At 43.4% G+C, this 11,175-nt stretch overlaps 1 pseudogene; it reads left to right on the top strand.

Annotated features, from left to right (window-relative positions):
• Positions 1–19: 19 nt before the first annotated feature.
• Positions 20–10,221, top strand: LOC127192497 (fructose-bisphosphate aldolase A-like; annotated as a pseudogene).
• The last annotated feature ends 954 nt before the right edge of the window (positions 10,222–11,175 follow it).

Raw genomic sequence — 11,175 nt, forward strand, 5'->3', positions numbered from 1 at the left:
TACATGACACTATGACAGGATGGTGACTACCCAGAGAGACTTGTTCGACATCAAGGTTTCCAATGGAACAAAATGCATAGATGACCTCACAGCCTTCATTCAGCTTCTCAGCTTCATGAAGCAGGATGTGGGTGGAACCTGCTTCTCCTCAGATGATAGATATGGTAGGCATGAAAGATTGACCCAGAAGCATTAGAGAGACACACCATGCTCTTTCCTGCAGATTTGACTATGAATATAATAAGCAGTAGAGAACATAGGGTAAGCAGAAGGAGGGGCAGTCCATGGACAAAGAGAATCTACTTGAATAAACCCTGTATGCTGAAGTGTTGGTGAAGAAAATGGGAGATGGAGCACTCACAATACTAGCACATACAGTGTCATTAGGCTGCCAGGCTCCAGCAGGCAGAAGATAAAGTATGGTCAGGAATTGGTCCATCTGCTCTGGATTCATAAGCCCTGGATGAGGATGTCCATTAAGGAGAAGGTGGTGACTTCTGGCATCTGCTAAGGAGGACGTGCTGGGGAGTAGACGTAATGAAGATCGGGACTTGCTTCCATTTGACTTCATGTCCTCTTTCTCCCTTACAGTCCTATGACCTCAGTTCCTCTTTCCACATGGGTCAAATCAGGGAAAGTGTTGAGTTGAATAACCATTACTACCTGTTCAGAGTCAACAAGTGCATGACCATAGGGAGCAACTGGCAGATGGCAGAAATTGAAAATGATCCTGAAAAAGTCCTAACTAAACTGTGCAGGAATAGTAGACTTGACAGAGCTAAAGAATAGGAAGAATCCTCCTCCAAAGGTCTCAAATTGTTATCACATGGAAGTAGAGCATTGAACATACAGAGGATCCAGGAGGCAGCATTTGGCGGAAAATAGCAATGGGATTCCTTTCCTGTAAAAACTTCTATCTGATGAGACTGTGGAAACAGACCTCAGCCATTTCTTTCCCGTAACTGATAACTAAACCTGCCTGCAGGTCTAAGAAAGACAGATCTTTTGGGTCTGAATGGTATTTTTAACTAACTTAACCATTCCCTAGTGTGTGGCATGTACAGAGACACTGTAGTTCCTAGAGAGGAACCGTCCTGCTACAGTTAGAAAACAATGAAGTAGAATCAAAGTATCTAAATTTCACTTCTTATTTCATAAATGGAGATGCTGGCTAAACTATCATCTATTTTAGAGACATAACTAATATATTTTAAATGACAGTGTACTTAAATAAAACAGAGTACAAGACTGTCTAAATTCTAACTGTATGACCCATTACCCCAGCTGTCGCAGAGGCCACTGGTAAAGTGAATTTTTCTGGGCAAATTGAATAAAATATAGCAAAGGAAGGGAGGGAGGGAGAGAGGGAGGAATGAAGGAGGGAAAAAAGCAGCTGGAAAGTGGAAAGAGGACTAGCTGTCTCTAAATTAAGGAGCCTGGCTAGAGATACCAGAGTTTTTCAGCAAGAGAGTTCACTGGAAGCCTGCAAGGCCTCTGGCCTTGTGTTTGCTTTGCAATCTGATTTCACCTTCTGCACACATATTTTCTGCCTTCAACTCTGCTGGCAGAGTCTGTAAATTATTTCTTTCCTCCTGCCCTTGATTACCACTTGCAGCATTTGCCTGGACGATGACCATTTCTTATTCCAGGCATTGCAAATGTCCTGTGTGTCTCTCGAGACTCTCCAGTCTTGGCTCTGTCACACCGGAGTTCGATAATCCAATTGCTTGTCTCTCTATCACTGGAGAACCTGGAATAAAGGGGTAGATATTAGTGACTTTATTACCCCAATGCCTGCCCCTTAAAAAGGAAACCCCCATTGGCCTCCATAGGCCAATGAGTCAGGCATGAAGGAAGACTTACCTCTCTGAGGTTCTTACTGAGGTTCATATCTGCATAACCCCTCCATACAAAATTTAGCATAGGCTGTGGTCAAACAGTGAGGGAGGAGGGCCCTCCCTGTCAGATCTAGGGGAGGGGAGTAAGGGTGGAAGAGGGAGAGAGGATGAGAATGGGAAGACACAAGCGAAGGGACAACAAACTGGGATGTAATATGAATAAATTATAATAAATAAATACATAAATACAAGAAAAAATTTAGCACTTTATGACACTGTCCCTAGAAAGTGTCTCCACCAAGACTATTCTATTACACCAAACAGTACTTATAAATGATGAGTAAACGGTGTTCAGAATACTATGAAGTGAGGGAGAAGGATAGTAGGAGGGATTGAAAGGTAAGCCAGGCATGGTGGCTTATGCCTCTAATCGCAGTAGTCGAGGGCCAGAGGCAGACAGATCTTTGTAAGTTCAAGGCCAGCCTGGTCTATATAGAGAGCTCTAAGATAACCAGGGCTATTTAGATCTCTCAAAAAAAAAGAAAAGCCAAGTGGTGATGGCATGACCTTTAACCCCAGTACTCAGGAGCAGAGACAGGCAGATCTGTTAATTCAAGCCCAGCCTGGTTTATATAGATAGCTACACAAGTTAGGGTTATGTAGAAAGAACTCTCAAAAAGCCAAGTAGGGCAGGAAGAGAGAGAAGGAGAGAGAGAGGGAGAGAGAGAGAGAGAGAGAGAACCACAACTACTTTATCATATTTTTGCTCTTTCTCATACACAGTTCCTTAGTCTTTTCCTTGAGCTATCTCCCTCTCCGCTCCCTCTCTCTCCCATCTCCCTCTCCCTATCTCCCTCCCTCTACTCCTCCCACTTCCTCCTCTCCCTCTCACTTTCCCTAATCTTCTCTTCTCTCCTCTTCTTGGTCTCCCCTTCCCATCTGTTTCCATACTCCCCACACCCAACTTGGAAGCCAGGACTACAGCAGTAGACATTGTACAAGAAGGGATTGTACCTTGAATGATTCCAGGTTTTTTTGGTAATTGGGGGCATCTGGGTCACAGGGTGAGCCTCTGAAACAGACACCTGAACTCTGTGCTCTTGCTAAGAGCCACATTCATAATTCCTCTATGACCTGGTGCTCAAGGGCCAGAAAAACCGGGCCAAGCAGCAAGGAACTGCCCACTGCCCAGAGCAGGTACGAAGCATCTATCTGCCTCGCAAGCAAACCTTTCAGTATTTTAAAGAGCCCTTTACATGAAAGGCACACATGTGAAGAAATTTCAGAGTCTATTATCCAAACATAGCATCAGTGGAGACTTTAGCTTGATGATCTTTACATAGCATCCTTAAACATACTTAAACATATGTCTATGACTAAATGAAAGATGAGAGTGTGGAGAACTAACCGGATTCACAATCAAAATAACTCAAGCACGACCTAACCCCTAACCTGGTTTTCAATGCTTGCAGCCCACAAGTGTGATGAGGGGGCTAAACACTCTTCTGTGGGGTTTCATTGTGTCTTGTAATAAGAAAAAGACTGGGTTTGATTATCCCATGTTCGGTGAAAGCACACCTTCCCCCCCAAAAAAGGTTAATTGTCAGCTAAAGAGAATTTTGTATTATTTTATTCTAAATTATATGCTTCTTGTTATAGGTTTGGGGGAGGTGTTGGTGCTCCCTGCTCTGGCATATAGTGGCAGAATAGACATATTTGGTTGCCTTTGATGGGTTTGCAGAGGGTGGAGTACACCCCACAGGCACGGCACTTGTTCTTTTAGCTCTCGCTGCAGTGAGCACTGAGGTTTATTACAGAAAAGATTAAAACAAAAAGCAAAAACCTCAGTGATATATGGACTGGCCCACATCCTAAGCTACCCAGACAGACAAACAACTGCATCATGGCCTACCTCCCTCAGCTTGCTACGTTGAGTTCCAATGGCTACATCAGGTTCAGTGTGGCTGCAAGGAACTCCTTCAGGCTGTCTGGGAGCTAAGAACATCCTTGCTGGGCCATTGATTGTCCGTGACAGAGGAAGAGCAGAGCCTCGGGAAGTTTCTAGACAATAGCAGGGAAGGCAGCCTGAAGTTAGACATTTCATGGTTCCTGAGTTCCTGGGCAGCTCCAGAGCGCCTGCTTTCTCTCTGAGCCAAATGGCAGGGTACCAATTACGGATTCTTTGAAAAGCTCCTTAGACCACACTGTGTCTCTGTAGGCATCTACATTATATTTGATGACAGTGACATTGGTGTATAATAGTTTCCACCTCTGCAAATGATTATGGACTCTATAACTGATGTGGTTGAGGGAGTTGCTGTAAAATTCAACACTGTAAGTAAGAAGCTCCCTCTTATGTGTGAAGGTTTTGTATTTGTGATCTAGCACAGCAGAAGGATCCCTTGTCCAAACTGCTCGTGACCAGAGCCCAAGGCTTTCAACTCTGATTCCTGTCTCAGTACATCCTTTCACTTTGACCCCACTACCTTTATCTTCTTAAGATGACTATGATTGTATTGGCCTATCCAAATGATTGAGAATAATTTCATGTCTGCATCCTTAAGAAATTCTGCACATAGACTTTAACTATGTAATTTAGGAATGTCACGAATTCTGGAAATTTGGAGGTAAGGTAGACATTTCAGCTTCCGGTGATTTGTTTGTTCTTGTTGGGATATCAGTTACATTTTGTTGATGGAATAAAACACAACCATTGTCAAGGGAACTTATAGAAGCAAGAGTCTGTTTGTGCTTATGATTTCAGAAAGGGAATGGAGAAGTAAGCGTGACAGCAAGTGGCCAGGTCAGAAAGCTGGGAGCTCACATCTTCATCCACACGCAGGAAGCTGAGGGGGAACTCGAAGTGAGCCAAAGCTATTTATTCTCAAAGCACACCTCCATTGAATTATTTCCACCAGCAAGGCTCCCCCTCCTAAAGGTTCAATAATCTTCTCAAACAGCAGCACCAACTGGGTACCAGGGGGCCAACTAAGCATGTGAGCCTATAGGAGACACTGCCCACTAAAACCATCATAATTTTTTTGTTTTTTTAAAATGTTTTTATTAATTTATTCTTGTTACATCTCAATGTTTATCCCATCCCTTGTATCCTCCCATTCTTCCCTCCCATTTTCCCATTATTCCCCTCCCCTATGACTGTTCCTGAGGGGGATTACCTCCGCCTGTATATGCTCATAGGGTATCAAGTCTCTTCTTGGCAACCTGCTGTCCTTCCTCTGAGTGCCACCAGGTCTTCCCCTCCAGGGGACATGGTCAAATGTGAGGCACCATAGTATGTGAGAAAGTCATATCACACTCTCCACTCAACTGTGGAGAATGTTCTGACCATTGGCTAGATCTGGGTAGGGGTTTAAAGTTTACTGACTGTATTGTCCTTGGCTGGTGCCTTAGTTTGAGCGGGACCCCTGGGCCCAAATCTGCCTATCATATTGTTCTACTTGTAGGTTTCTAGGACCCTCTGGATCCTTCTACTTTGCTATTATCCCATGCTTCTCTCATTTAGAGTCCAAATAGGATGGCCTCCCCTCTGTCCCAGTTTCCTGGTAAGTGAAGGCTTTCGTGGGACATGCCCCTTGGGCTAGTATGCAGATATAAGTGAGTATATACCATTTGAGTCTTTCTGCTTCTGGGTTAACTCACTCATTATGATCATTTCTAGCTCAATCCATTTATCCACAAATTTCGGGAATTCCTTGTTTTTAATAGCTGAGTAGTATTCCATAGTGTATATGTACCACAGTTTCTTTATCCACTCTTCTACTGAGGGACACTTAGGCTGTTTCCATGTTCTGCCTATTATGAATAAGGCTGCTAGGAACATGGTTAAGCAAATCTTCTTGTTGTGTGCTGGAGCATCTTCTGGGTATATTCCAAGGAGTGGAATAGCTGGGTCTTGAGGAAGCCCTATTCCCATTTTTCTGAGATAGCACCAGATAGATTTCCAAAGTGGCTGTACTAGTTTGCATTCCCACCAGCAATGAAGCAGTGTTCCTCTCTCCCCACATCCTCACCAGCATGTGGTGTCACTTGAATTTTTGATCTTAGCCATTCTGATGGGTATAAGATGGAATATCAAGCTTGTTTTGATTTGCATTTCCCTGATGACTAAGGAGGTTGAGCATTTCTTTAAGTGTTTCTCATCCATTTGATATTCCTCTGTTGAGAATTCTCTGTTTAGTTCCAAGCCCCATTTCTCAGTTGGGTTATTTGGTTTGGTGGTGTTTAATTTCTTGAGTTCTTTATATATTTTGGATATTAGACCTTTGTCAGATGTAGGGTTGGTGAAGATCCTTTCCCAGTCTGTAGGCTGTCGCTTTGTTTTCTTGACAGTGTCACCTGCCTTACAGAAGCTTCTCAGCCTCATGAGGTCCCATTTATTAATGGTTGACATTAAGGCCTGGGCCGTTGGTGTTCTGTTCTGGAAGTTGTCTCCTGTGCCAATATGTTCCAGGCTCTTCCCCACTTTTTCTTCTAAGTGACTTAGTGTCTCTGGTTTTATGTTGAGGTCTTTAATCCACTTGGATTTGAGTTTTGTGCAAGGTGACAAATATGTGTCCAGTTGCATTTTTTTTACACATAGACCTCCAGTTAGACCAGCACCATTTGTTGAAGATGCTATCCTTTTTCCATTGAATGGATTTGACTTCTTTGTCAAAAATCAAGTGACCATATGTGTGTGGATTCATATCTGGGTCTTCGATTCGATTCCACTTGCTGTGCCAGTACCAAGCTGTTTTAATTACTACTGCTTTATAGTACAGTTTGAGATCAGGTATGGAGATTCCTCCGGAGCACCTTTTATTCTACAAGATTGTTTTAGTTATTCTGGGTTTTTTTTTTCCATATGAAGTTCAGAATTGAACTTTAAATATCTTTAAAAAATTGTGTAGGTATTTTGATAGGGATTGCATTGAATCTGTAGTTTGCTTTTAGCAGGATGGCCATTTTCACTATGTTAATTCTCCTGATCCATGAGCAAGGAAGATCATTCCATCTTCTCAGGTCATCTTCAATCTCTTTCTTCAGAGTTTTGAAATTTTTTTCAAACAAGTCCTTCACTTGCTTAGTTAGAGTAACTCTTAGATATTTTATATTGCTTGTGGCTAACGTGAAGGGTGTGGGTTTCCTAATTTCTTCCTCTGCAAGCTTGTCATTTGTGTATAGGAAGGCTACAGATTTTTTGAGTTAATTTTGTATCCAGCTAATTTGCTGAAAGTGTTTATCAGCTGTAGGAGTTCTCTGGTGGAATTTTCAGGGTCCCTTATGTACCCTATCATATAATCTGCAAATAGGGATAATTTGACTTCCTCCTTTCCCATTTGGATCTCCTTGATCTCCTTTTGTTGTCTTATTGCTCTGGCTAGAGCTTCGAGTACTATATTGAAGAAATATGTAGAGAGTGGGCAGCCTGCCTTGTTCCTGATTTTAGAGGAATTTCCTTGAGTATCTCACCATTTACTTTGATTTTGGCTATTGGCTTGCTGTGTATAGCCTTTATTATGTTGAGGAAAGTGCCTTGTATCCCCGATCTCTCTAAAACTTTAAACATGAATGGGTGTTGGATTTTATCAAATGCTTTCTCTGCATCTAAAGAGATGATCATGTGGTTTTTTTATATTCAGTTTGTTTATATGGTGGATTACATTGATGGATTTCCATATATTAAACCATCCCTGCATGCCTGGAATGAAGCCTACTTGGTCATGATGAATGATATCTTTGATGTGTTCTTGTATTCGTTTTGCAAGTATTTTATTTAGTATTTTTGCATCGATGTTCATAAGAGAAATTGGTCTGAAATTCTCTTTCTTTGTTGAGTCTTTGTGAAAAACCACCATAATTTGTCAACATAAGATATAAAACAGCTGGGGCTGGAGAGATGGCTCAGTGGTTAAGAGCACTGCCTTCTCTTCCAAAGGTCCTGAGTTCAATTCCCAGCAACCACATCGTAGTTCACAACCATATGTAATGTGATCTGATGCCCTCTTCTGGCATGCAGGTGTACATGTAGGCAGAGCATTGTATATGAAAGAAAGAAAGAAAGAAGGAAGGAAGGAAGGAAGGACGGAAGGAAGGAAGGAAGAAAAACAGCTGGCCCTGACATGGGTGGAGGGTTGTTTGGGGTACTGAATAGTATATTTAGTATCAAGATGGAAATACCAAGACCATGCAGAGGAAAGGCACAACCAGTCAGGGATACTGCTATTGTTTATTTCCATAACCCCAAATGTCTTATTCCCAGTAGAATTTGCCAGGGTAGACTAGAAACATTTTCCATATTTAATAATAAAAATGCAATTCCTACTATTTTATTTTATTGTTTGGTTTGATCCCTTAAAACAATTTAATGAGGGGGGGGGGACTAGAAATTTTATGGAACTTGTCACTTGTCTCATGCACTGATTTGTTCATTTGAAAAGAAAAGGCACTCTCGTTGATGGGACTCGAGTCTCTAGCCAGAGACTCTTCATGGATAAGAGTAAAGTAAGATTAGAGTGCTAGAGTGTCACAATGGATCCTAGTTCCCCCCTGCTTGACACAGATCCTTTTAGCTGTCACTTAAGATGCATTTAAGATTAGATTTCTTTTTTTTTTTTTCCTTGCTGCTGTTTTGAGAAGCTTTAATCTTATTTTATTATCTACGCTGCTTTGCTTTTTCAGTATTGCATAACAAACCGTCACAATAGTCAGTGTCTGAAACAGCCGCCACTCTGAGACAGTCGGTGAATCTGTGGTCAGGGTATGCCTGACCAAGTCTGTCCCCAGTGAAGTATACTACAGTTACAGGGCAGCGTTCAGCTGGAAACTGAGGTGCTTGGCTGGGTTCCTATTTATTTCCTTCTACCTGGGGCTGGAGCTAGTCTGAGCTCAGTTGGAACACTTGGCATCCTCCTATCTCCATGCAATGTCAGAGGCTCTCTCACACCCTTCCATCAAGGTAGCTAGATTTTTTTTTTACCTCCTAGAGAGAGTGCCCCCCCACCCAATTCTCAGGAAGCAGATGCGGCTAATCTGTGTGTTCATGTCTGGAAACTGAGTTAGCAATCCTTCTCTACTGGACAGACTAGGCAGACTAGGCCTCCCACTAAGGCTTTCTAATTTTAAGAGGTAGGGACACCCCCATTCCAGATAAATAGGCAGTGTTCTCTTGGAATGCATCGCAGAATCGGGCTGTGGTGACCCTAAGCCATGTTTGCTCCTCAGTCCTTTCATCCACCCTCTGCCATACCCAGCAGACCCACCCACTCCTGTGCCAGAAACATGCTGCCACCAGCTCCATGCCTACCCATATCCAGCACTGGCCCCAGAGCAGAGGAAGGTGCTGTCTGGCATTGCTCACAGAACTGTGGCTCCAGGCAAAGGCATTCTGGATGCAGATGAGTCCACAGGAAGCAATGTCAAGAGGCTGGAGTCCTTGGTACCAAGAACACTGAGGAGAACAGGCGCTTCAACCACCAGTAGCTGCTCAGTGCTGATGACCATGTGGATCCCTGCATTGAGGGTAGGGGGAAAGTGATCTTATTCCATGAAACATTGTACCGGAAGGCAGATGATGGAGGTCCCTTCCCCCAAGTTATCAAGTCCAAGGGAAGTGTAATGGGCATCAAGGTAGATAAGGCAGGAAGCAAAGGAGAGACACTACCCAAGGGCCAGATGGGCTGTCTGAACTCTGTGCCCAGTATAAGAAGGATGGAGGCTGACTTTGCCAAGTGGCATTCTGTGCTCAAGATTAGGGAGCATTCTCCCTCAACCCTTACCATCATGGAAAATGCCAATGTTCTGGCCCATTATGCCAGCATCTGCCAGCAGAATGGCTTTGTAGCCATTGTGGAGCCTGAAATCTTCCCTGATGGGGACCATGACTTGAAGCGCTGTCAGTATGTAATTGAGAAGGTACTGGCTGCTGTCTACAAGGCTCTGAGTGACCATCATATCTATCCAGAAGGGAACTTAACATGATCATCCCAAACCATGCTTGCACCCAGAAATTTTCCAATGAGGAGATTGTCATGGCAACTGTCACAACACTTTGTCGTACAGTGCCCCCTGCTGTTCCTGGGCTCACTTTCCTGTCTGGAGGGCAGAGTGAGGAAGAGGCATCCATCAACCTCAATGCTATCAACAAGTGCCCCCTGCTGAAGCCATGGGCCTTGACTTTCTCTTATGGCCAGGCCTGAAGGCCTCTGCTCTAAAGGCCTGGGGTGAGAAGAAGAAGAACCTGAAGGCTACCCAGGAAGAGTACATCAAGCAAGCCAACAGCCTCGCTTGTCAAGGAAAGTACATCTCACGTCATCAGTACAGAGCCACAGCCAGTGAATCTCTCTTCATCTATAACCATGCCTACCAGCCAGAGGTGGTCTAAGGCTGACCAACACTACAGGCTCCTGCCTACCCACTTGCTACTGAAGAGGGGGCCTTCAGGCTCTTTCCCATCACTCTTGTTACCATCATGACTGGTGTGTGGTGTTGTCTGTGAATGCTAATTCTGCCATCCTTTCTAGTCCACTGCCAATAAACAACTAATTAAGGGGGGGAAAGACGTGGGGACAGAGATCCACTTCCTAATGTGTAGAATATCTAAGTGTCACACATGACACAAAACTACTGTTCACCCCTACTGTAATCTCTCCCTCTCTCTCTCTCTCTCTCTCTCTCTCTCTCTCTCTCTCTCTCTCTCTCTGTGTGTGTGTGTGTGTGTGTGTGTGTGTGTGTGTGTGTGTGTGTGCACATGCATATGTACACCATGGCCCCCATGTGGATGCCAGAGGACAATTTGAAGAAGTGCGTTCTCACCTTCCACCATAGAGGCCCTGGGGTTTGAACACGGATCATCCGCCATGTCTGCAAGATTCACCAAGCTATTTTGTCCCAATAAGGAACAGAGTTGGAGATTCATTAGGAGATATTTTTACCATGGATCTTAAGGACAGGAGTTAGTAGGGGAGAGAATAAGGCATGTTGAAGCACAAGTATGGCCTTTTCAAGGGGCAGTAGCACTTACCTGACTCTTTTTTACAGTTGTTTGGTGGCTTTCAAGTTACATCTCTGAGTGTTGCTAAGAAACTCCAACATACACACACACACACACACCCACACACACACACACTTTTTTAAAAAGGCATTCCTCAAAGCGTAGTTACAAGGTTAATTGTTCAAAGAGTTTCTAAGCAAAGTTACAGTGTGGGTTTATAAGGGTCACAATTCAGACTCAGGAATGAAAGTAAAGGACAAAGGCTAAAGAATTCAAGGCCATAGATTATTTTGTCCTTAAGAAAGCATTGTTCCTTTCAGTCTTTGACACATGCTATTAAAATAC

The sequence above is a fragment of the Acomys russatus genome, chromosome 1 (genome assembly GCF_903995435.1).
Source record: "Acomys russatus chromosome 1, mAcoRus1.1, whole genome shotgun sequence".
In the NCBI taxonomy this organism is placed as follows: domain Eukaryota; kingdom Metazoa; phylum Chordata; class Mammalia; order Rodentia; family Muridae; genus Acomys; species Acomys russatus.